Below are 26,379 nucleotides of genomic sequence, written 5' to 3' on the forward strand. Positions count from 1 at the left end.
TCAGATCTGACAACTTCCTTGATTTGATAGGCTGAGCTTGAAGCACTGTTTATATGGCAACTTTCAGCTAAATCAGGACGAATCCTTTGAAGAAACGCTCCCCAGGTCTTTCACATTGGCCATGACTGTAAAAACATTTTACAGTTTTTGTGTGTGAATGGACCATACTGAACAATCCTTGGCAAAGAGGTGAGAAAAGCTTCATCTTATCCTTCAAGCTAGGCTAATGGCCATTGAACAGCTGATGCTGATACCCTCCTGGTATCAACAAAAATCCATCTTCCTCATGATGGGGATGAAAGCTTCATGAGAATACCATATGATCTGTCTGAATACCAGTCATATGACCCAACCAGAACTGCCACACCTCATAGTCTGAGCTCCAGATGATAAGCACACTGAACATTAAAAAAATGCTTGTTTATATATGTTTATATAGCCTTTTTTCAGTTTTGGTAATTAAGACAAAACCAAAAAGAGCAAAATGCAGAATAAATCATAATTTTATTATAAAAATTTAGAACTCTCGGTCATTTCTGATCCAAGTGTGAATAATCGCATAGTCATCTTTCTAGGTAAAATTGTTTTTTACAGCTGGGGAGCATTCCATGAAACAAACAGTGATTTTTTTCTGAGCCAATCAGCTGCACGGATTTCAGTAGCTTATAACAAATAGTCATTCAAAAATCACTATATGTTTCATGAAATGTTCCCCTAATTCCATGATTCCAGACACCTGTAGGTCCATGCAGACACGCACCTCAAACTGCTCACAATAAGATCAGGTGGGCGTTTCATAAAGCTGCTCATATCAGTTACAAGAGACATTATAAACAACTGAAGAACCTTTTTAGCAGCAAATGATATACACCTGATTCTCATTGGTGATGGTTTAAGTTCCAAAGAAAGGGTCACCAGTCATTCATAAAGTCACTTGTAAGTTAAGAACAACTTTATGAAACACCCACCAGAGAATACCCGAGTTCAAAAGATGATACAGTTTCATCACCAGACAACATTTCAGACAAGGTGAGTAAAGAACCAAAGCAAAGAGGACAAAAGCCATTCTCCTCTGTACCCTCCAGCAAAATGTCAGGCTGAATAGACCAAGATAAAGAGCAGCAGGTTCATAATGTACATGTATAGGAACATGGGTACCACTGAAAATTCAAAACAGACTGAAGCTGCAAAAAACTGCAGAGTTTGCTTACTTTGTTCCTTTTCAATGTTTATAAATCCCTTTTATCGTTTCTGACCCAGAAACAAGGTGGAAAAAATAAATACCTCAGCTGAGGCTTCCTATATATAATTTTTTATACTATTGGCAATTATTAAAGATTTCTTGACCAATATTTGTATTCATTTCGAGGAATGATGTCACATGCAGAAACTGTTGGAAAGTAACTTTTACATATATTGATTATCTTTTCTGGTGATTATATAAATATGAATTGTAAGTCTTCAATCTTACTTGTCAGTATCGTAAAAAAAAAACATGTATGTGATTTTAAGAATAGTATTGGTTATAGTGTTGGTGACAAAGAATTTATGTAATCGAATCTTGCTGTCAGAAAGTGTACTGCCAATCAATAATGCTTATCATTTCAAAAATCTGGGTGGCATTTCATGAAAAGTTTTGACAGTGACTTTCACTAACAGCTACTGCAAATGCTCGCCCCCGATTGGCCGAGAGCAATATAGTCAGAGAAAATCACTGATAAAACTTTTCACAAAACATGCCCCAGGTCTTCTACCAGACCCTCAATATTCAAAAGAATTTGATTATCTGTATCAGTTTTCAATGTACAAATCAACCTTCATTTTCAATTACCTGGGCCTGTTTCATAAAGACAGTTAAAAATGACTATTTGCCAGTCAATTATAATTACCATAGAGGCAGTGCTTATCAACCAATCAAAACCCTGAGAGGACTTTTGGGTATGGTGTACTGCGAGGAGCCTTGCCCTCCCAGGGATTTTGGATACATGGGGGGGGGGGATATTCAGGGGATTGTCCTGTTGTGCCCCAGAATACCTCTTGGAATTGCCTACCTTTTCTTGCTTTCTTTTGAAGTCTGATAGTGTCCGAAGACTTCTTCTTGATATCCTGCCTAGCCTTCTTGTACTCTGTAGAAGATAAGAGACGGAAAAAAAATCAAAGTCATAAATATATGTCAGATACTGATACCAAGGCCCCTGTTTCACAAAGCTTGATATCCATAGCAAGTATCATGCTTCTGTTATAAGCTACTGAAATGGCATTGTCTGAATGGCCAGCAACATATCTGGCATTGGATTCTATTGATAGCCAATCTTATGAAACATGGGCTAGAAGGGTTGACAGGTGGAAGAGGGAAATTTGAGTACTAGGAACATCACATGAGTTCACTGATAACACATTCAAGTGTTTTCTATTCTCATAGAAGCAATCTCGGATTTTGTCCCAATGAAAGTATCACTATAGAAAACAAATAACTTTGAACTTGTGTCTTGAATGTCAAAAAGGAGATCTAAATACACATCCTTTCACTCTTCATTTAATACATAGTACTAGTAATTGATAGTATTTTGTCACAAGAAAGAGTTTAAGATAAAACACCGAAATAAAGTACTTCAGATATTTGATGATTCAAATATAAATCAATCTATATTTTTTTTTTTAGATTGTGGGTAATGCATGACACATCAAGATAATGGCCTCTGCTTATACATTTGGGGCCCATTAATTAGTTGACTATGCTTCTCATGATTATGATAACATACAATGTACATTCAATTGGGTTGGGTGTCCACAGAGATGCTACAATATAAATCTTCTTCCCTCCACCCTGACAGCTCGGACCTTCTGTCCCATTGATGACGCACTGTTCATCATATGCCAAAGACATTACACGCTTCCCAACCTATGATGCACGTTTTGAAGGAGGGCGGGCAGGTTCAGAAGACTTAAAATAGGACCAATACCAGACGCCATCTGGCACGGGCTGCTTTTGTCGCCCAACAGCCAAGACAGTTGAAGGTCCGTCTTGGATGAGCGGTCACATGATCATAAACTTGAGACCCTTGACAGCTATGGATAGAGAGACATATGTCATTGCGTCCCTTTAGATAGGGCATGGCTATCCCCAAGATATTTCCGCTCTCCTGTAAAAATGTCAAGATAACACGAGGATAGGAAAAGGAGGCATGAAAATTTGTTTAACCTTCTGTTGTCACTAGATTTCTCCCAAGACAGAAGCATCATGCACATCCCAACAATTTTTTTTGCGAGGCTCAATTTTAATCACAACCACAGCTGCGTCTCGTTTCCCTCTGAAACATAACTGCTACCACAATAGTGCAAAAGAGCCAGGAAAGAATTTGGAAGGATTGAGGAATAGAAGCCTCATGAAGTGTCAATAGTAAAACGTCCAGAAATGACTGAAAATGAATGAAGTCAGTTCTCAAATATATCAATCAATAGAATAAAATCAAACATCTTGAACATTACAAAGCTACCTTTGCAATCAATATAATTGCCTATTTCAACAGAACTTGTTAATTTCAGAGCTATTCAATTATAGTAGCTACATGCACATGTAGCAACTGTTTGTAATTCATCAACCTTGGAAGTGATATCAGTCTGCAAATTTTCATTTCAAGCAATAGAGGTTACAATTTGAGATAATCTCTACAGAACAGTAGTCCCCATGGAATTCTGTCACTTGAAACAGCAAGAGAACAGGAGCCTCTCATACCAACGAGATGAGTAAGAAAAAAAAAACATCGTACTGCTTCATACCTTGCTTAAACCTGCTCCATCATTCCGTCTTACCAAACCTCTTATCCAGCGTAATTCAAGTTGGCATCGCAGGCATACGTTTAGACAGATGTCGGTTAGAGAAGAGATAGAGTTTCTCTCATCTATTGCTCTAGTGGTTTACCCCCAGACCCATTAGGGTGACTCAGATGAGGCCTGGGCTCCTTGGAGGACATTCTTGGATCTTAGTAGATATTGAAGTCGTAAACTGTCAGTTCTTTAATTGTTGGTTCTAACAAGGGAGGCCATGTGGTGATTTCGCACCCCCTGCCCCCTAAAAAAGATAACTTCTTTTCAGACATATGATTTTCACCTCCCCTGCCCTGTCATCTTTAGCAGTTATTAGAGAAAGTATAGGCTAAGGGTCTTTTAAGATTTTACTGCAATTTTCAACCCTTCAGAGCAATTTTCATCGCTGCTCCATCAATTCTGATGTGGGCACTCTCACACAGACCCCCCCCCCCCAATAAAAATAATAATAATAAATAAACATGTTTAGCACACGTATTAAGTGCTTATTCTTTTGGTGAATTAGCATCTCGATCCTGGTATCAGAAATACTAACACATGTATTGATAACTACCTATCTGTAGTAGATATTAAAGTCCTGTGATAGCTATGAGGACACTGCAATGATTGTGATCAGCCCCCTTCCCCCTTATATTTGGGTGTATAAACATATTGGTAATCATTGTTACAAAGCCAACCTTATGTTTACCCCCCCCCCCCCCTCCCCAATATATGAAGAACAAAAACACTTTCAGATCAATTATTATGTATTTATTAATGTATTTCAGAATATATTGCTTTATTTGAGCGCGAGAAGAGTTCGCCCTAAATTCTTAATTCTTGAACCCCTCTTTAATCTGTATATATTTATTTAAGTACATGAAATGGTTCCTGCGTGGAAATTTTGTAACCAGCCTGGGAATACATGTAGCTTGTTCAGCAATTGAACTACATTTATATTACTATAAATCTTTCCCTCATTAATTAATACATAAGGCCAGATGTATACAGAAATGAACGTCTACTCCCCTTCGCCCCAATGATGCCTCTATATATTTCTAGCGCTCACAAGTTGAGAAGACTAACAATTGCTGAATCGGATTCCACTTATCATCAAATTAAAGCATTTCGAGGAAATACAAGTAGGCGTGTGGATTATTATAGATGCTCTCCAAGGCACTTCATAAGACGGATACTGTTCCTAAGATGAATTTTTTTCACGTGGGTATTGACTAAAGTAAACCAATCCCTCATGAATACTGATGACATATAATTAATGCAATTGAACACACTGTGCAAGTGTCAATGCTAATGTTGTGTTAACATTGTTTTATTGTTTTCCATCATTAAGGGACAGATATTACCATCCTTTCAAACTTCCCCCTTTTCTTTAAGACCACCAACCACCTCCATCTCAACAAGTATTAACCAGAAAACTACTACACAATAATGCTCTAATCCTTAACAATATAACTTTAACTTTTCTCAAATCCCCACTGTAATTAAAGCTAATTATGAAAAAAGATGAAAAATGAAAATGCAATAACACAGACTTAATGTACTGGAAGAAATGTATTTGATTTTCTATGACTACAGACACTGAAACCCACAGCAATCAAGGGAGAGATCCTTCTATGTGAAATCTATACAGAAGAAGACCTGGCCAAAATACACCACGAAACCAAGGACCTACTAGAGTTGAACATACACTTGAGCTATCAGTCCACATTTTCTGACATACCCCTTGAAACGTACACTCGAGGCACCAGTCTGCATTTTAACGCCTGCCATCTTATATTCCGCCCATGTGCTAATGCAGCCCCCCTAACACCTTCCTCTCCTACTCCTTGGCCATCACACAGACAGCATATGGGATGCGCTAATCAAAACAGATCCCTACCACCTCATGAGGATTCTCCTAATTTCTGGTTTCTTTCACACTGGAAGGAAATCATCCAACGAAGCCGGAACAAACCATTCTTTACTGCCAAGTGGTGGAATACCATTTACAGGCCAGAGAGCAGTCATGGGAGATTCAACAGAAATGTTGTCAGTGCACACAAGCACCAGTTATCCATATTCAAAGTTGTATTTTAAGTATGGGAGAATGCAGGTGATGTTAAAAAAAAATGCTCATTTTGGGGTAACAATAGCAGATTCGAGCAGTATTGCAACATACAATTGTTGTACATGCGTTGATTGATTTCAACTCAAATAACATGAGCTACAATATGTGTCTTGTACTTCTACAAGTACACGCCGACACTGTATGCATGTCCTTATTGGGCGAATCTCTTTTTTTTTTCTTTGGAATACCGCTTCTTCAATCTGCATCACAATTCTAAAGTGAAATTCTAAAAATAAGTGGCACCTATGGCTCACCCCTGTAAGTAGTTATCTGATCAGAATACCCTGGCACACACTTTTCAATATATCTCTTGTTGATACATGTCTCCCAAAGTCATAACTAGTATTTCTCAAATTTCTGATTTGCTTCACTTAATATTACACAATTACAATATTTATATTTGGAGAAAGACTCACATAATGAAATATGTCAATGGTCATTGGTCTGAATGGACCCCATTGATATCATTCTCAATTGCGCATCCCCTTCTCCCGAGAGATAACCTCGGTGATGAGAGGAAATGTTCAGGGAGTGAGTGAGTGTGACACATGGTATCACTCCATAATTGGCAATTTCATTTCCAGTTAGAAATGACACAAAGCCCTGTAAAATTGATGCAATCCCTGCATAAATAGACAGCGTTGATAACCGCGACTACAAGGAAAACATTATTCTTCTTCTCATTCATCTTGGCGCTGATTATAGGTCCTTTGGGGATTATTTCCTACATAGTTTTCATTTGAAATAATAATTTGTAGAAGGGCCATTAAAGGGCAAATTAACCAGCAGTTGTATAATAGCTCCACTTCAAGTCCTCAAGTCCTCAACTCCTCACATCTAGCCAGGGCCATTACCCATAATGCAACATTCTGTGCAGAGTAGTCTTCTGATATCAGCCCATTTAATGATAACACACTAATTCACCACATGATACATATCATAATACCTACTATACCAAGGAACAAAACAAGTACATTCCCTCTTTAAAAAAATGATTTCCCTATAAAAATGAAATCATAGGCTAAAATATCCTCTGGAGTACTAACACTTACATCAAAGGTATATTTCAAGACTAGCCATTTATAACAGTTCAGTTCAATCCCCCTTTAAATATGCACATCAACTATGAAAGGTATGGAAACAAAACTTGATTTCCTGTCGTCTATTCAAACAGGAAGAGAATTTGTTCTCTCCCAAACCCTCCCCCATCCTCAAATAGGGTTTAGCCCAACTGAAGGCGGCTCATCTAAAAATAAGACCAACTGTTTTTTGCACCAAGCATGCATATTCCCCCTCCCCCACCCCACCCCACCCCCCCCCCCAAAAAAAAATGGATATTTAAATAGGCATGGTCCTTGTGTATATTTCTTCCATTACTATGTTTACAGTAATCTTGATGAAATGATATAGATTAAGAGACCTATTTGGCTTACCATAATTTCAATTATTTATAAAAGTCACAAGTAACTTTAAATGTCAAGTCCACCACAGAAAATGTTGGTATGAATAAATGAGAAAATTCAGACAAGCACACTACTGAAAATTTTATTAAAATTTAATGTAAATTAAGAAAGTTATGACACTTTAAAGTTTTGCTTATTTTTCACAAAATAATTAATATACAAAACTTAGTGATATGCAAATGAAAGTTCATGATGTCCCTCACTCACTATTTATTTTGTTTTTTATTGTTTGAAATATTCAATATTATAATTTTTACCAAAGTGACAATGAGGGCCGACTTGACTGAACCATAAAATGTTAAACCAATGGTAATTCTTCATGTTCAGGGAGGAACAAAACTTTGTTTCATAGGACAATGAGGAGAAAAGTAGAATATTTCATGTTTCATATATAATAATACAAAAGAAATAGTGAGTGGGTGACATCATCAGTCACCAAATTTGCATACCAACCAGGATGTGTATATAAAGGTTTCATGAAATTAAGCTAAACTTTAAAATATCTTAACTTTCTTATTTTACATCAAATTTTGATGAAATTTTCAGTGTTATGCTTGTTGGATTTTTCTCTTTTTATTCAAATCAACTTTTTGTTGCGGTGGACTTGTCCTTTGATATGAGCTGCTTTATGAACACGCACTCACCATCCTTGATACATACCTTTTGCGTGATCCTTGTCAAGTTGAACTGTAACCTTCTTCCATTCTTCTGTCTTATCTTGAAGAGGGACCACCAAATATTCCATAATTGAACTTCACAAGGAAAGAACAAAGGAAAAAAAAAACATGGAAGAAAAAACATCATTAAATTGAACAAGTGGAATGCCTCTGGCAGTCTTGCCTGCATTACACGATCAATATAGCTGACTTTGAAAACAACTAAGATGAATAATTATTCACAAAACACATCATTCGCATAATAATAATTATAAAATACTATGTTTATCAACCATGTATACGTAATCTATTAAGAAATGTTTTATTTTTCCTATTGATCTTTAAAGTTTGTTCTACTCTTATCTGCTATGTGACTCCATTGTTTTGAGAGAAGACTGCTTCAGGTTTCATAAATCATTTTTGTCCATTAAAAAACGAGTGCGACTTCCCCATAATAACCTGGATAACATCTGACAATCAATTGAACATGGTCTGCTTTATCTGTGATTTGCTGGGCAGAGAGGAGTTCAACAAAGGTCAAATATGGGGGTGGGTTACAACCATAACAATGCTATTTCTGCTTTCATTATCCAGTTAGAGCAAGAAGGGAGTTCATAGCTAAAACCCTCCTGGATCTGAGGCACGTTGTCAAAAAAGTTATGCTCAAATGCAACATGATTTTCACTCAATAAGGGACCTGCACTCAATTATTTTACTCATGTTTAAATGCAACTCTTTCTCCAACTGGCCCCTGAACACATTACATAATAGATGAATGTGACTTCAGAGCATTTTAACTTATGGCGGATATAACTAGGAAATGGGGGGGGGGGGAATTCAAAAGAAGAATTTAACACTTTCAAAGAGATAAGCAATAAACCACATGTGTTGCTATGTAATTGCAGCACATAAATAATCTTTTTGTTGGGCATACTTCCCCTGCTTTACAAAAATGGCACCCAAACCAAATTGGCCGAAAGGCTCGAGATGGATTGGTAGCACTTTGAAAGGGAGATATTGAATTGGTTATGATGACAGACATTGGTAGCTTTAACTCTCCATGACCTTCTTGGCCATGGGGATGGCATCACTTGATTAATTAACTGTTGCATGGCAACTAATTGACGGAGAGCCGTTTCCGACACGGCGGCTACGGTTCATCTGCCCACTGGAGGAAATGCATTCAAATAGCTGTCAAATATTGATACCAGGGAGGACCGGGTAGTGTTCACACTCCGGTTTATGGACCAGGTATGTGTTCACACTCGGGAAGGATCGGGGGGGGGGGTGTTTCACAAAGATTTAAGTATGACCTAGAGTCGCACTTAAATGACGACGTGTACATGATATGCAACATGCAATCTTATTGATCAATACGCAGTAGTGCATGTTCTCTTGGCATGATCGGACCAATGCGGTCATGCCTTTTATATTGCACGCAACTAGGAATTTAAGTGCGACTCAAAGTCATACTTAATCTGTGTGCAACATCCCCCTGGTATGTGTTCACACTCTGGTTTACGGTGTTTGCAGTAGGCTCAAAGTACCATACCAGAAGTCTGAGCTCCATCTTTTCCTACCTACAGGAAACCCGTAAGTCTTTTTTTATCTAATCTCAATATTTCAGCAAAAAATAATAGAAACATCAAAATGGGAACAGAAAGGAAGTCTGACCTTTGTTCATGAATAAAAATGTTTTGTTTATCGACTCTTCCATAAACGCACATATATCTCCCTCAAACATGAGAAACATTGTAAAAATTTAAGAGCATCAAATCAAAGCAGACTTATACCCCTTTCATAAACCCAATAAAACATATCCTCCAATTAGCCGCCTAAGAGTAATGCGGATAATTCAATAAAAATTGCGTTCACAAACTCCATAAATTATTTTTACGAGCGCCCGTCCTGAAAAAGGCGGATAATCGTCATGACAACTGGACACGCCCCCTCCAATGCGGTTGTGTTGGAAAAGGGTGACCTTGTGACCGCACCATGGCAATTATCCGCATTATTTGGAAATACGTTCATAAACTCAAAATCTTGTCCCGATGCCGCTATTATGCGGATAATAGCAGCATCAGAATAATGCGGATAACTCTTGTCCTCCTCTGATTTTACGACCAAATTATGCTGCTATTAGCCGCATAATTGTGTTTTATTGGGTTTATGAAAGGGGTAATTATATCATGTTTGCAGGTACAGCTGCGATTATCAAGGACCAAGAGTAGGTTAATAAATGTTTTGAAATGCTGATTAGAAGACCGAAACGCAATGTTAAACGCATACAAAATTCCTCCACCCATAAGTGAACCTATCATTGAAGTCTTATACCAATGACACAATACACACAATCACCATTAAAGTAGATCCACGATACCCCTTGTTACTATCCTCTTTTGAAAGATGACTCGGAAAAAAAAAATCTTTGAGATGTTTGGTGTCTGTCAAAGCCACTGTCCCAGTCTGACAACTTGGGCAAGGTTTATTCAATTAGCACAAACTCGATCTTGTTACGCTATCCCCACTTTCTACTGATTGGCAAAGCACACACCACAAATTACATGAATGGTATCTAGTTTGGTTTGGCATAAAAAAAAATAGGCAAGATGTTGGATTGTATGGCTTCCATTAACTTCATATATATACCTGGGACCTGGGAATCGCAAAATTCTTTGCTTTCTAGTTTGCCAGTAAAGATTTACTGTACATTGCAAAAACACAACTCCCTATACCGAGGAGACTTTATACTGGCCAATTTGCATTATCAGATAAAAAGGTAGCAATTTTTCATGTATAATACAACATTTGGACTTGACTTGAATCAAATTGTGTGAGAAGCTTCATTTTGTAGATATAAAGCCCCTTAAGTTGAAAATTAGAGTGTGTCAAAGTGGTCAAGGTTTATAGGCCTTACTGTCAGATCTAATTCATTTTTTTTTTCAAACAAATAAAAATTTTATTGATAAAATAACTTCTTCCACTTTGTGGAGTATGGAGATTGTCAATGAATTTAAAACCTGAATGCATCTACGCAAATTTGATTAAGATCATAATGGGTATTCCTATTGTGAACAGAATACAGTTTTCAACCACATTGGCTCATAGGATATTTTAGGAGTGCCATTATTATGACGATGCTGCCTCTACTTTCCCTTTAAGACTGCAAAGCTTGGTCAATGTGAATATGGCCTTGCAGATTTGATTAAGATTGCAATTGGTATACCTTGAGAAGGACTTGAGCTTGAGTTCTATTGATTTGTGTCGAAGGCAGAGTCGTGTCAGGGAGGCTCCAAGCTCCTTTGATGCACCTGCAAAGAGAGAAATAAAGAATAAAAAGTGAAGGTTATTCATTACTGGAAAATAAGATATTAAGTAAAATCGTCAATGACAAACTAGAGATTATATCTTTATCCCATTATTATCATTAAATTATATTTAATAACATAATTTGTATACAGATATCATTTTTATTTCCTGCAGTCTTGGAAGCCCATGTGTTATTTGTAGACTTGATTATGGTGCTAACAGACTGACCTATATAACAGAACAAAATATACTTTCATATTTCTTTTCTTACTATTTTCTTTGTTCATTTGGGGCCAACAGAAGGATGTCAAGATTTCTCATATCTATCATACATGTGTCTTCACAGGCAAAAAAGGCAATTCCAAATTTGAATTCATGCACATTCATTTGTTACATGGAAATAGAAAAGAATGTGAAGCCCTTCTGAGGTGCAGATCAGGTGCTACATGAAAGATACATTTCTATAAAAATCAAAGAAGCTACATGTACACCAGTGATTGAAGTAGCTATGCATTGGAATTCACAACAACATTGTAGAATTCACAACTACACTTCAATTTCAAATGCTATCTACCACCAACTTTCACTGGGAATAATTGAAGCATGAGTAACGTGTACACTGTCAAAATTCTAAACGTCAAGACTCAGCCAGGAAGATGCTTTGGTCACATGAGAAGTACTGGGGATTCCTCTACAATTAACAAACAGTGGGAAAGACTTGACTCAACTCAAGCATCTAATAATTCAGCGTTCATTACAGAAAACATGCTACAATGGATCGAATACGTGTAATTGTCAGAGACGTGGATGAGGTTATTGCTTTTCTACATTTTCTCATGAAGTGTATATCAATACCTAGAATAACAAAGTCAAACACTGTTTAAAAGCTTGTCTGGTAGGAGAAGAGGAATGAGAATTAAATATGGCACTAATGGGAGAGGAGAAACATCCCTGCTACCTCTGAGAAAGAGTGTATTCTTTTATTCTTCATTACTATCAGAGTTGAATGATAGTGTGAAAGTATATCACCAAGATTGTCACTTTATGAAATTTGAAAGCAAAAGAAGCACTTTGGATTCTATTCACATGATTAATCTAATCCTAAAGTCCCATTTCACATGATTATGAATCTACCAGACCTCCCTTTTTTACAGGATGATGAGCCATCCTGTCAAACTGATTTCCTTTCCTTTCAACTCATAACAATGTGAATTTGTCTCAGTGAATACTCGGGGAAAGCAGCATGTTTATATTCTGTTTTTTTTATTTTTGTTTTATCAACAGTCTTTAAAAAATATATTTTTTATAATATAGGCCTAGCCTGCATGCATGTACATGCACGTTTCCCTTAGAAATATGATGGGATCAGTAAGATATAGACCTACATTTCGTTAAAGTAGCCTACATGCATTGATTTGATATATGGGCCTATATATTGTAGCCTATTTATTATGGTGTATCTTCCCCTTTCGGTAGCATAACACATTGTCATTGGGCAAATTAAAGGGATGGTCCGGGCTGAAAATATTTTTATCTTAATACATAGAGTAGAATTTACTGAGCAAAATGCCGAAAATTTCATCAAAATCGGCTAACAAATAATAAAGTTATCGAAGTTTAAAGTTTAGCAATATTTTGTGAAAACAGTCGTCATGAATATTCATTAGGTGGGCTGATGACGTCACATCTCCACTTTCCGTTTTCTTAGGTTATTACATAAAATCATAATTTTTTCATTATTTCATACTTGTGTGAATAATATGTCTCCCTTATAATGAAATAAGTTGCAGCAATAAATATCTAATGCACTAGATCAGTTGTCAATCCAATTTATCTAGTTCTTGGAGGAAAAAAGTGGAGATGTGACATCATCAGTCCACCTAATGAATATTCATGACGACTGTTTTCACAAAATATTGTTAAACTTTAAAATTCAATAACTTTGTTATTTGTTATCCGATTTCGATGAAATTTTCAGCATTTTGCTCAGTGAATTCTACTCTATTTATTAAGCTATAAATGCTTTCAGCCCGGACCACCCCTTTAAATGAGAGCTTATATTTTTAAAATAATAACCCTTTCATAAACCCAATAAAATCTATCCTCCAATTAGCCGCCTAAGAGTAATGCGGATAATTCAATAAAAATTGCGTTAACAAACTCCGAAAATTATCCGCATTATTTTTACGAGCGCCCGTCCTGAAAAAGGCGGATAATCCGATGCGGTTGTGTTGGAAAAGGGTGACCTTGTGACTGCACCATGGCAATTATCCGCATTATTTGGAAATACGTTCATAAACTCAAAATCTTGTCCCGATGCTGCTATTCAGATAATAGCAGCATCAGAATAATGCGGATAACTCTTGTCCTCCTCTGATTTTACGACCAAATTATGCTGCTATTAGCCGCATAATTGGGTTTTATTGGGTTTATGAAAGGGGTATAAGTTTAAATTCAGGGCCTACAAAGAGGCCTATGAAAGTGGCTGTTAAGTATGTTCATTAACAAGATAATATTAGATTTCCATTATTCATTAAATCATGACATAGCGCATACAGTGTAGGCCTGCACAGTCATGATGGCAACAAGCCAGTCTAAAGTGCAATGATAATAATATCTGCAGTCACTCTGATACAATAAAAATCATAACAAAGTAATGTTATCACTAATATTGGCCTACATCATACATGTATGCACAGTTGTATTGTGGAGGTAAAAAGAGAAGGTTACTTATATCCATGTTGAGTACAGAATATTATTTCTTCCCAGTTTCTCAGGCATTTTCTCAATTTCTATAAACATCATAAGTCTATTCACAAGTAACACAATAATAATCTTGGATGAAGTCAAATTGCTACAAGCTACAATAACCTTGTCATGCTGAAACCAATATTGAAATCAATCTGATGCCCCCATCCTCCTGACTTTATATCCCCACGCATGCAATCCGCTGTCAGTCACTGGATCACTAATAACAGTTTCCAAACAGGAGAACAGTCTTTGTGCCCCCAGGGCATGTAACTGACCCAAAACACAGACTGTCTGTTTATTTCAAGGTCTGGACCTAATAAATGAGTCTCTGAAACAGACCCCTTTGGATCCACTGAGAGACTTTACAGTGATCATTAAAAAAAACTTATTAGCATAGCATTGAAAAAACAATCTACCTGCTGAATCCCTTTTCCATAGTCCTTTAGAGACCTTAATAGATTTCACACATACATGTATTGAGACTTCCACGTTTTCTCCATGAATTAAAAACAATCTAATCATTTGTCACCCTAATGTGTACATACACATACAAGAGGTGTACAAAGAGAACTGGAACTTATACAAGTCCTATAGCATGTACTTCAGTGGGTCTAAACACTGTATATTCTACAAAATATACAATTCCCAAGCCTTTTTTTTGAAGCCCATTTGTCCTCATATGAATAGGCCTATTAGTATTCTATACACTGTCTGCCATAAATATTCAGAAAATATGAATCATAAAATCATAGTTACAGTACATATCAAAACTCCTTTTCCACTCTCATCACAGTGTCTGCAAGTTGAGACTATAAAGACTAGACTCCAGGGAACTCCCCAGGACTGACCTGATTGTGACCTTAAATGACCTTTATGAGGTCATTGAAAGTAATCTCCTCCTGTGTTTTGGGATGACATCTGGGATCCTACTCTTCCCTAGCCCTGGGAACAAATGATTTATAGCCCAATGCAATGTGGAGATACCAATACACAAACTCCCCTTGCCTCACTTTCTTATCATCAGTAAAACAAAACCATGTATGACATACAAATCCATGTAATCATGGACAGTTTATTTGATTTGCATGTACATTTTTGTGTTGAAGCCAAAAATATTTTCTAAGTTATCTTAAAGAACCAGTAATATTGAAGTTTATTTTTATTTTTATAATGGCTTTAAATTCATAGCAGCTGGTATGATCTCTGCAGAATTTGGCGCACAGAACACAAGCTTGTCATAGCAGCAGCAGCAATCAACACCATCCATCCAGAATAATGGAGAGAAAAATATAAACATAGGCACTACACGTAAGGAAGTCAATGTATGTGGTTTATTTTTAAAGGTAAATGCTAGTTTTGGTAACGATAGCAAAATGAGTTCGTACAGAATCCAATGAAATGACCACCAAAGTGTCGAATTGTATAAATAAAACGCATGTGCCAAAGGATTCTGGAAGAAATTGTGTAATTGCTGAGAAATCAGCACATAAGCACAGGATTCGGGTAGAGCGTCGGGCCCGACGCTCAAAGCAATTATTATACACTGTCCCACGTGTGCTTATCTGTGTTGGGGAAGTTCGTCTGAACATTTTTCAGCGTAGATTTCAAGATTTCACAAAGTTCAGTTTATGTAACTGTACCAGATCTAGATCCTCGATGATATACTGACAATTAAGCCTGGTTTTACAGACTTTCTCATGAAATCAGTGTTTACTGCAACTACTGGAATTTCTCTTTAAAATAGGCCTACCAGTTTATTTTTCTGGATATTTTCATGAACGAGTATAGAGGTTTGATTCCACGAGCAGCTTGGTAAGTTCCTTACAGCTATTGATGCACATGACTCAAAGCACCATAATAACATCCATAGAAAATAATAGAATGAAAACAAATATGAAAGACAGTCATTGTACATAGTTTATTTTTTATTCTTTATTATTTTACTTACTTTCAAGATCAAGAATGAGTAGTATAATACACCGAATAGGCCTTAAGTTTTCTTTTTAATTTTCATAAAGGATTTAAATCCATAATCCTGTAGTTCTGTACCTTACCAATATCTCCTTTTCCATGTTGCTTTGATATCACTCTTCCTTTCACTTCTCTCTTGGTCAGTATCAAGATGTGTGTTTCAGCTTTCATGAGCAAACATAAATGCCTTTGAGAAACATGGGTAACACATTTCTTTTGAATTGATTTCCAAAAAAAGCATTTCGCATAAAGCACGCTGAGTGATTTTCAATAAAGCCCAGTAGGATGCCAATTTCCATCTTCTTAATTTTCTCACTCTTTCATTATTTTCACTCTCAAGCTTTTTATTCCTTGCCTCTTTGTCCACTGGTTTCAGACTGAAAAAGTTTGATTTTCACGATTTTTTTCTTCATGAAATAGTGGTGAATTCAGTGATGTAGTATTTTTAGCAACAACAATGCATGGGTCCACATCTGTTTCTCATCATGTGTATATTACATGTATGAAAATTGAAAATGTGTACTGTATATGTTCAAATGGAGTGCATAGGAAACCTAGATGTATCACAACATTGAATTTTCATTCACCAAACACCACAAGATGTTATAAATGTATGTAGAGACTACATAGAAAGCAAACATTTGAATAAATTACACAGCCTTCCATTGTATGAATTAAAAATTACATCATTTTTTGTTTTGCTGTTTAAAGCTGCGGTAAGAGCACTTGAGTGAAACCAATTCATCACTTTTCCTCTTATTCATCAATATTATTGACCAATAAAAGGGGAAAAAAAGGAAAACTAGGTTAGTTTGTTTGCTTGTGTGTGAACTAAAAATGCCTGAATAACAACTCCTAATTTCAAATTCACTTTCTCTTTCTTTTTAAAATCATTTCACTAGCATTTTCTGTTTCTCTATCTCATTATGTTTTTGTAGCATTTTAACAACAAAAACATTCATGTTCCCTTTTTCCTTTCCCTTTCCCACCACCATAACCTCTATCCTGTCACATCTCCAAAATCGTAACCTCACTCATGGCTCGACCTTTCACCTCCATGCATTATGAAAGTTGCCAAGTTGGGAGTCACAAACTTTCCATCTTCTCCAGAGTCACAATGGCAGTCTTGGGCCTAGGACACAAAAGCTATGGTACTTTGGTCCACTATGCCCATACACACTACCTTTCAGTCAACTCCAACACTGAATATGACTTGGCATTTTAACAACTCCGTCTAATGCAACTAAATTCTTCTTTTATGCGCCTCCAATGGGTACCAAAATAGCCTTGACCTTGGGTTAACAAGATAATAATAATATTGAACTGAAATAAGGAGTGCTTCCTTCAGTAGACAAGTGAAAGGGACAAAGTGTAAACCTATATGCCAAACAGTATAAAGACAAGATGAATTCAGTCAGTTTGCTCATATGAAAAGTAAATTGGTAGAAAATGGATTCTGTAATAACTAAGCCCAAGAAATTCTGAACTGAGAGATGATAGAAAATTCAGCAATTATCCCAACAAAGGTCATAAATGAGTACAAGACTGACATTGTAGTTTATAAAAGTTCAAGCTGATTTTTTTGTTCGTTATACAACTTTTGAAACTAAATATTGTGCCAAAGTGATTACAGATTACATGTCATGGACATTCACCAGGAAGTGGAGATGGTGCACTCTAGGGTCAACTTATCACATTTAAACAAATGTGCAGGGAGTCATCCAAGATCGGAAAGTGTGAATTTGTGGTCTAAGTGGGTTCTCATAATTTTTTTTAACCACGGGGTGTGAAAGCACTAAACCATATCGGTGCGTCGTGGTCTAGTGGTTCTCTCACCTTTGAAACAGAGGATCGTGGGCTCGAATCCTAGCCATGGGTGTTTCCCTCCAGCAAGAAATTTATCCACACTGTGCTGCACTTGACCCAGGTGAGGTGAATGGGTACCCGGCAGGAGTAATTCCTTGCACGCACTGAGCGCCGGGGTAATATAGCAGCGCTTTGTGTCCTCAGGCAAAAAGCGCTTTATAAATCCAGCTATTATTATATCATAGTAACATCTTGCTTTAGACTCATTCCAGATTTATAATTGGTACAATATCTCACTTCATTTACAATGCTCCTTCCTTTGCATATGCCCTACCAATACCAACATCTTGTCTACCATAAAATAGGAGGAAAACACTTTAGGCCTACAGTGTTTGGATATGTCCCACATTTTGCAGTTGAATATGGACATGTCTTGGGGTGAAAACAAAGATTTAATCTGCAAGCATGCCTTTCATCTCTGCTTATATCAAAGAGCTTCATCCAATTGAAACATCCCATTGACTGAGTTTACCAAGGATTTAGCCTCCAGACATATATCCTATTTGTTTTGCTTTTATTACCTCCCAAGTCCATTACTATTGCAAGGCACTTCCGATGAACTTTCATCATTGTGCCATGCCATGCAAACCCTCTCAAAATGTTTGTGGTTAACTCCAATAATATAAAACCTAACCTTTCCATATGGCAAGTTCAAGTTGAAGGATTCCATTCTCTTTTCTCGCTATTGTGAAGCTGAATTTGCAAACTTAACTGGAAGCCAACGATAATCCTCTTCATTTTCTATTGCTATATGTCACTTTGTTCTCAATGACAATGGGGATATAATTCTGTCTTTCAGCAAAAATTGTTTATTCTTGACTGAACATTAATTTATTAAATGTAATGATACCATGTTGAAGGTAACTTTGAAATAAATTTTGAAAATACCTTAAATTTTCTCATTTTACTTTTAGTCCGGTAAGGGGGCAATATTACAACTTAATGTGTTGGTGTAATGTTCAACAAACTTCATATGGCCTATCTAATAATAATACGAAATTTCAAAGGTAACTTACATTTTTACAATAGCATTTCCGTAGTGTCAATATTCAGGATTTCACCAATCAGAGTTTTCTTGGGCAGTATATCTGGCATGTCTTAATGAACTTGAACATGATACCTACAATATTTCATGGAGACACTGATAGCACTTAAGACTTGTATCCCGTAACATATTGATGCAGTATCTGAACTTATATGAATGATTTCAGACTATGAAGAGCTAGTTCAACAAAGCTAGAAGCGAAAGAAACTTAATCAAGGCTGATTCTTCTTGCTGAAGAGCCATGTTTCCACAGTCCAATTTTTAATTTCAGATTTTGTTTTTCCTAGATGAAACTTTAAGGTGGACAAGTCTATCGAAAAGGTCAGAGGGCACTATTAAAACTCAATAGGCCTACATGTACATGGCATTTGCAAAGTTATACACTACATAGCACAATTTTTGCATGACAAGGAAATCATAAGAGTACTGGGAGTTTTTTTAAAAGGCACTTGAATTTGCTATGAAATGGTAGATGAAGGCATGTAACAAAAATATTTAAAAAAAGGTATTATCAGACACTGTACTATTTTCCTCCATTACTTGAACCTTCATTAACTCAAATTATCAATTGAAAGCAGTCATAAAGCCTCAATTTATCTTGATTGAGGACAACTAAACTAGCTTACTGTACTTTTGATCACATTTCAATAATCTGGTCCACAATGGCAAATCTTTCATAAATCCCATAAAAGATGGCTGTGGTAGAAATTCTGCAGGATTTTGTATTTATGCTTTGAAACGTATTTTGAACCATCAGAGAGATGCTTCAGCTCTTGATCGTTTGTGCATCCTGGACTTTGGGGGATGAAAAGATAGCATCAAATTTAGGGGAGATCGGGGTTAGTTGGAACGCGGGGTAAGTTGAAACATTTTTATTGCTATTAATAATACAACACTGTTGTATTATTAATAGCAATAAATTTAGGGCAGTATTGCATAAATTTATTTTACAGGAGTTAAAGAAAATTACAATGTTTCAACTTACCCCGCGTTCCAACTAACACCGATCTCCCCTACTATTAAAGGAGAAGAATATTAATACGAGAGTTTCGTGTACAATATATATGGGCATTATTAGCAAAATAAATACTCAACTGGTAAATCAGGCAGATACATCAAAATTTTTGAAGTAAATTGTATTACAACCAAATTTCTTGATAAGCCCATACGTAGAAAGTAGCACTCACCAAATGACCTGTCTATTTCAACCAAATCTTGATAATTGGAATTCTTATATTATTTTGACCAATTCTTTTTGAGAGAGTAGCAAGCGCGAGCTGCCCAAATATCACAAACTTTACTGGTAACACACAAGCTTAATGCATGTAGATTGCCATCCCTTCAGGAAAGCGAGGATTGGGCCAGGGGCGACAGATATCTACCTGGGGCGCACACAACAAAAACAGTCCAGGATGTGGACTACCCTCTTGATAGAAATATGGCCAGTACTTTTGTCTTGCTCTTAATCTAATCTAATGAACATGCAAAGGAATAGGACATCTCGCTATGACAGACAGAGAGAAAGGAAATGGTCTTGGGAAAGAAAAACAAAAAATGAGCAGAAGGAACCACTCTATTTGAGGCACGCCGCCAATTAACCGAACTTCCCAATCGCTCTCTTGCTGCCGTGTTAGGAACAGGATATGCAAAAATGCAACAGCTCCTCCCAATCACTTTTGTACTTCAGCCACTTGAGAAAGTCACAACAAGTGTTGGTTAAATTTATTTTTAAAAACTTGACCCCATTCACACAATACGTGTTTTAGCTCCAGCATGAACAGAGGAATACCAAATAGTGTGAAAGTGATTGCAATGTCCTGGAAGAAAATATATATTAAAAGTACTGTTCTTTTCAAAGTTACAAGAACATTTGCATGCATTTATCCAAGGCTACATGGAAAACCAATAAGCCATTGCCCTCTTTAAAGGACAAGTCCACCTCAACAAAAAATTGATTCGAATAAAAAGAGAAAAATCCAACAAGCATAACACTAAAAATTTCGTCAAAATCGGATGTAAAATAAGGAAGTTATGACATTTTTAAGTTTCGCTTAATTTCACAAAACAGTTATATGCACATCCTGGTCGGTATGCAAATGAGGAGACTGATGACGTCATCCACTCACTATTTCTTTTGTATTTTATTATATGAGATATGAAATATTCTAATTTTCTCCTTATTGTGAAGTGAAACAGTGATTAATTCCTCCCTGAACATGTGGAATTAGCATTGTTTGATACTATGTGGTTAAGTCAAGTCGGTCCCTATGGTCAAATCTGTAAAAAATGAAATATTGTATAATTCAAACAATGAAAAACAAAAGAAATAGTGAGTGATGGACATCATCGACTGACACATTTGCATGTCACTGAGTTGTGCATATCACTGTTTTGTGAAAAATAAGTGAAACTTTAAAATGTCATAACTTACTTATTTCACATCCGATTTTGATGAAATTTTCAGTGTTATGCTAGTTTGATTTTTCTTTACTTATTCAAATCAAAATTTTACTGAGGTGGACTTGTCCTTTAACCTAAAAAGCCAATAAGACCTCCATGTTATCTACAAAATAATAATCATAACACAGGAATTCATCTGAGCCAAGATGCAACTGTGTAATTCCATATATGGCTTGTTGACTTATTGCGTAAACTGTTTTTATAAACATTGTGCACATCCTTCCTTCTGATTTATTTTCTCATCTAATATATAGCATTGGCGTATTATAACCGCACAAGACATAGCCATAGATAGATATTTAGTTGCTATGTACAATATATTAAGGCCACCAAGGGAAACAGAAATAAATGGCCGCTGTAGACAGGTGACCTTTATAGATGGGTTCTACTACACAAACTGTGAGCATATTCCTTTCACAAGGAAAACAATTTTGTTGGCCACAAGACAGGTTTTCACTCTAGAAAGGTGGCCGTAAGACAAGTTCCACTCTTTTAGGGTGCGTTTATCCGCCACTTTTTTACCCTATAATCATGATTCCAATCATGATTCAAATCACGATTCTGCAGAATCACGATTGTGTTTAGTCGAAATTGAATATAATCATGATTAGAATCACAAACATGAACTACGAAAAAAAGGGCGTTTGGAAAGACGTTTCTGCAGAATCACGTACGAAAATGTTCGGATAAACGATATCGTGATTTGAATCATGATTATATGACGTCATTGTGTCGAGCTATTTCCGGTTCTTGCCAAGGCGCGCGCCCCACGTTGTCACATCACATGTACGTCGCCGACCTCCAATTAAGTGTCCAACGTTGACCTATACTTCCTGGGTCAAACTGCGCACTGTGATGCGCACTGGATCGGTCCGAATCCGAGGAGAAACAGCGTTGGAACGAAGGTCGTCTAAACCCTGATTCTGTAGTAATTGTGATTCATGTTTGTGATTTGAATCATGATTCCAATCATGATTCAAATCACGATTCTGGCTTGAGGTCGGATAAACGCAGCCTTAGTCTTACTTGACATATGCTTCAGTATTGGTCAAACTTGGGAAAAGAATAATACCCACGATCTAGTTTGCCCAAAGTCTACATCAGGAAAAAGAGACAATTCCTACAACAAATAGCCTCTCGCTGTGTGAAGAACCAACATAATGAACCTGTCAAGATATATCAGTGTGATAAACCACAGGAAATCAAGGAGAAACGTTCTTGTACTGTGGCTAATAATACCAATGTTTTTTATACACTGCTTTCGAACAAACCAGGGGCCTGGCCTATTGCATTACAGTTTGAGTTTCTGAAAGTTACAATTAAAAATTAAGTAGAAATCCTATTAAAACACACATTTTTTATTGGTTGAAAACGAAGTTGCAATTGATTTATGGAGATGCATTTGATTGCATCACTTTCTGCAATAGGCCCAGATGACTCCCACAACATTGTTATCTTCATTAAAAAAATGCTGGCAAACATTAAACCACATCTCTTAATCTCTTATGTGGTTTTATTATCATAATCAATGCCATGGTAATTTCTTTGAAAGGGGATTAAAAGGTTGATACACATGATATGAAAAGGCATGCATATATTTTGCATAAAATGAAAGATTTTATTTCTCTAAATCAAACTAATAAGCTTCTCCTGTTAAAACATGTAGAAACTAGCGTATTAGTTTTTTTTTTTTTCTTTTTTTTTTCATCTTCATTTGTAATTTTTTTTTTTTTGGGGGGGGAGAGGGGGTAATTTTCATTTTGTTACATAGTACACAAATAGGCAAGAGATGGGAAGTATTGGTTTAGTACATGACAAATTCTATTGTCTACCATTGGATGGCAAAATTAAGTTACTATACTATAGTAATTTTTATGCAACAGGGCCATGTACAGTAATTCTATCTGTAGGAGTACATTGATTATTTCATTCAAACCCATTCATACATATACAGAAAATGCCTAATATATCAGCTACATCAAAGATTATTTGCTTCCATAAGAAGCTTTTGACACCCATAAATGCCTTTTCACGACATGGCAAAAAAGCATTAAACTTCAGTGTATTAAATTTTCTTGGGTATCTGAACTTCACAATGACAAATTATTAATGGAGACATGGTGAAAAACAATGGTTGCTTGTTGTACTAACAAGCCAACTCTGGCTTTTATTAGGGTGGTCATAAAAGACAGGAAAGTCACAGAATAATAAGTAGCAGTTCATTATGACAGGACTTGTGTTCACTCAAATGAAAGTGTCATGGTATAGTGGTTCTGGCTCTCACCTTGGTGACCCGACAATTGCTCCGCCGACATCTGCTCCGCCGACAATTGCTACGCAAAATACGACAACTGCTCCGCCGACAATTGCTCCGGACAGTTGCTCCGCCGACAGTTGCTCCGTCGACACTTGCTCCGCCGATATTTGCTCCGTCGACACTTGCTCCGCCGATATTTGCTCCACCGATATTTGCTCCGCCGATATTTGCTCCGTCGACACTTGCTCCGCCGAAAATTGCTCCAACGACAATTGCTCCGCCGATAATTGCTCCGCCGACATCTGCTCCGATTATACGACAATTGCTCCGCGACAATTGCTCCGCCGATATCTGCTCCGCCGACATCTGCTCCGTCAATATTTGCTCCGCCGACAACTGCTCCGCCAAAAATGGCTCCGCCCTAAATTGCTCCGATAATGCGACAATTATTTTGTACTTTCATGCGCATAACAATTGTAGCACAGGCTGAAGGCGTCAATTTACAAATTTGTATATTATAATATATTGCAAAGTAAAATTAAACTATGCTTGCATGATATATTACATGACATACACAGGGGCCGCGGAACGGTTTTCAAAGTGGGGAACTGACCATGCTAAAAATCACAATCATATGGTCATTTTTACGTTTTTGTACACGGTTTCGGAAGGTGGAAGGTGATACATGCATAACATATAGAGAAATAGAAAAAAAGGGGTAAGCACAAAGGAGGGATAGATATTCTTAATTCTTATTCATGGTGAGGGGGGGGCAGCGGCGTAAAAGGGGTCGGTGGCCAGGGGGGGGGGGGCAAGAGCCAAACATTTCCCGGTCATATCATGGTATGAACAGGCGTAATGGTGTCATGAGGCGACGATTTTGAGAGGACCAGATATTGCGTATCGGGTAGAATTTATCTTTTTAAAAAAATGTTGCGAGCGAGCAAATATTTTGACATTTTTAATACAAAAAAACAATTTTTTGATGGATTTTGACATGATATCCAGAGAATCATATTTCACTCTTCTCTATTTCCATTCTTTTTTTGTGGTCTGTACGCCACTGTGAACAGGATTCTTTGCGGCAGTAGCGTGAAGAGTAAAAAAAAAAAAGGAGGGGCATGGTATGGCGCATGTGCTAAAAAGTTGCTTAATATAAGTCCCGAGGGAGCGAAGCGAGCGAGAAAAAAAATCACCTTTTCATGAGAATCTAACTTTGGGATATTTTTTGACATTATATTCAGTAAATAAAATCATATCCTACACTTTTTCTTTGCTTTTCTTTCCTCCATTTTGTTTGTCTTGGTTGTAGAACTTTTGGGGGCCATGGCCTAACCCTTCCATACTCATATACGGCAGTGCTATTTCGTTGGGTTCCGGAGCGGAGCCCCCGGAACTTGATACCAAGCCATTTAAAGCTCGCACATTGCCGCTATTTTTAATCAAATCACGGGTATATACAGAATATAGCTTTTACACAACACATTTATTCAACCCATTTGCGTAATGAACCAAACATTTTAGGGGGCAAAACATAGCAATGTGGGAAAATTTGTAAAAAGTCGCCAGCGAGCAAAACGAGCTGGACAAAAATTGCCTATTGAAATTAAATCCTAATTATGTGATAGGTTTTTACATTATATTCAACAAACAACACATTTCATATAATTTGTTTCCATTTAGTTCATTATACGTTTTCTCCTATAATTTATTTTATTTCCTCTTTGGTGTGGAACCAAGACCCCCCGCGCGCCTGTACGCCAGTGATTGAACGTAAAGCATAATGTAGGAAGGGTCCCTACAGGGGGGCGTTATAGAACCATTTGAAGGTTATAGATGAAGAGCCCCTACTGCGTGGGGTCTGGGGCAAAGCCCCGGTAGCTTATTTGCATAAAATTTAGCAAGTTTAGGCCCTATAGCACAATGTTGTATGCAGTCCATCTTTCTTCCCGCTCTTTATTTTCAATCCTCGGCAGCCCGGTCGTGTTAATTTTTTTTTTCTGGTCCCTTTTCTTTGTTTTCCAATTCAGCTTTTCACTAATTCCATTTTACCTTAATTTCTCGCTATTGTTTGCCATTTTGTCATCTTTTAATTTATTTCCCATCATGCTATTGCATTACTTAGGCCTATTTCGGAATGATTTGAACTTTCTCAAATGTTCTTCTTTTGTTCCTTTTTCCGCTTTCCTTCCTTTTCAATAAAAAAAAAATCTTCGTCTTCTTTTCCCTTTCCCTTTCCTTTTCCTCCTCTCCTTTTCCCCTTTCCTTTCCCTTTCTTTCTCCCTCCCTTTTCTATTTTCCCGGTGAAATCCGCCAGGGGGGCAGCCTGCCCCCCGCCTGTTACGCCACTGATATTATTATCGTCATCATTATCAACATCATTATCATCTTCATGACTGTGGATGTGGTAGTGTTGGTGTTGTTGTTGTTTTGTTGTTTTCTTTAAACTTCATACATTACCTCTGCCGTTGCACATCTCGGGTTGCCATTGCCAAGGACCAAATGTTTGCCCTTACATCATCCGTTGCACCGAGTAAATGGTTTCCGATCAGCTGCGTGGTAGGGCCAGAGTTTATATCTTGCGCCGCCCTTTTCAGCCCCTGCCTTTATGGACAACACGCCCCTGAGGGTTGCCATAAGCTGGTGGTCCATCTGTTGTTATTGCC

The 26,379-nt window shown here is 37.0% G+C and overlaps 1 long non-coding RNA gene across 1 annotated transcript; it reads right to left on the reverse strand.

The window, feature by feature from the left end:
- Nucleotides 1–2,050: 2,050 nt before the first annotated feature.
- On the reverse strand, nucleotides 2,051–14,255 carry LOC129270262 (uncharacterized). The gene is made up of 4 exons (XR_008585536.2): nucleotides 14,235–14,255; nucleotides 11,281–11,365; nucleotides 8,059–8,150; nucleotides 2,051–2,126 (listed from the first exon to the last, which is right to left on the reverse strand). It is a non-coding gene; the product is annotated as an uncharacterized LOC129270262 (long non-coding RNA).
- Nucleotides 14,256–26,379: the final 12,124 nt, after the last annotated feature.

This window comes from Lytechinus pictus, chromosome 2 (genome assembly GCF_037042905.1).
Source record: "Lytechinus pictus isolate F3 Inbred chromosome 2, Lp3.0, whole genome shotgun sequence".
NCBI lineage: Eukaryota > Metazoa > Echinodermata > Echinoidea > Temnopleuroida > Toxopneustidae > Lytechinus > Lytechinus pictus.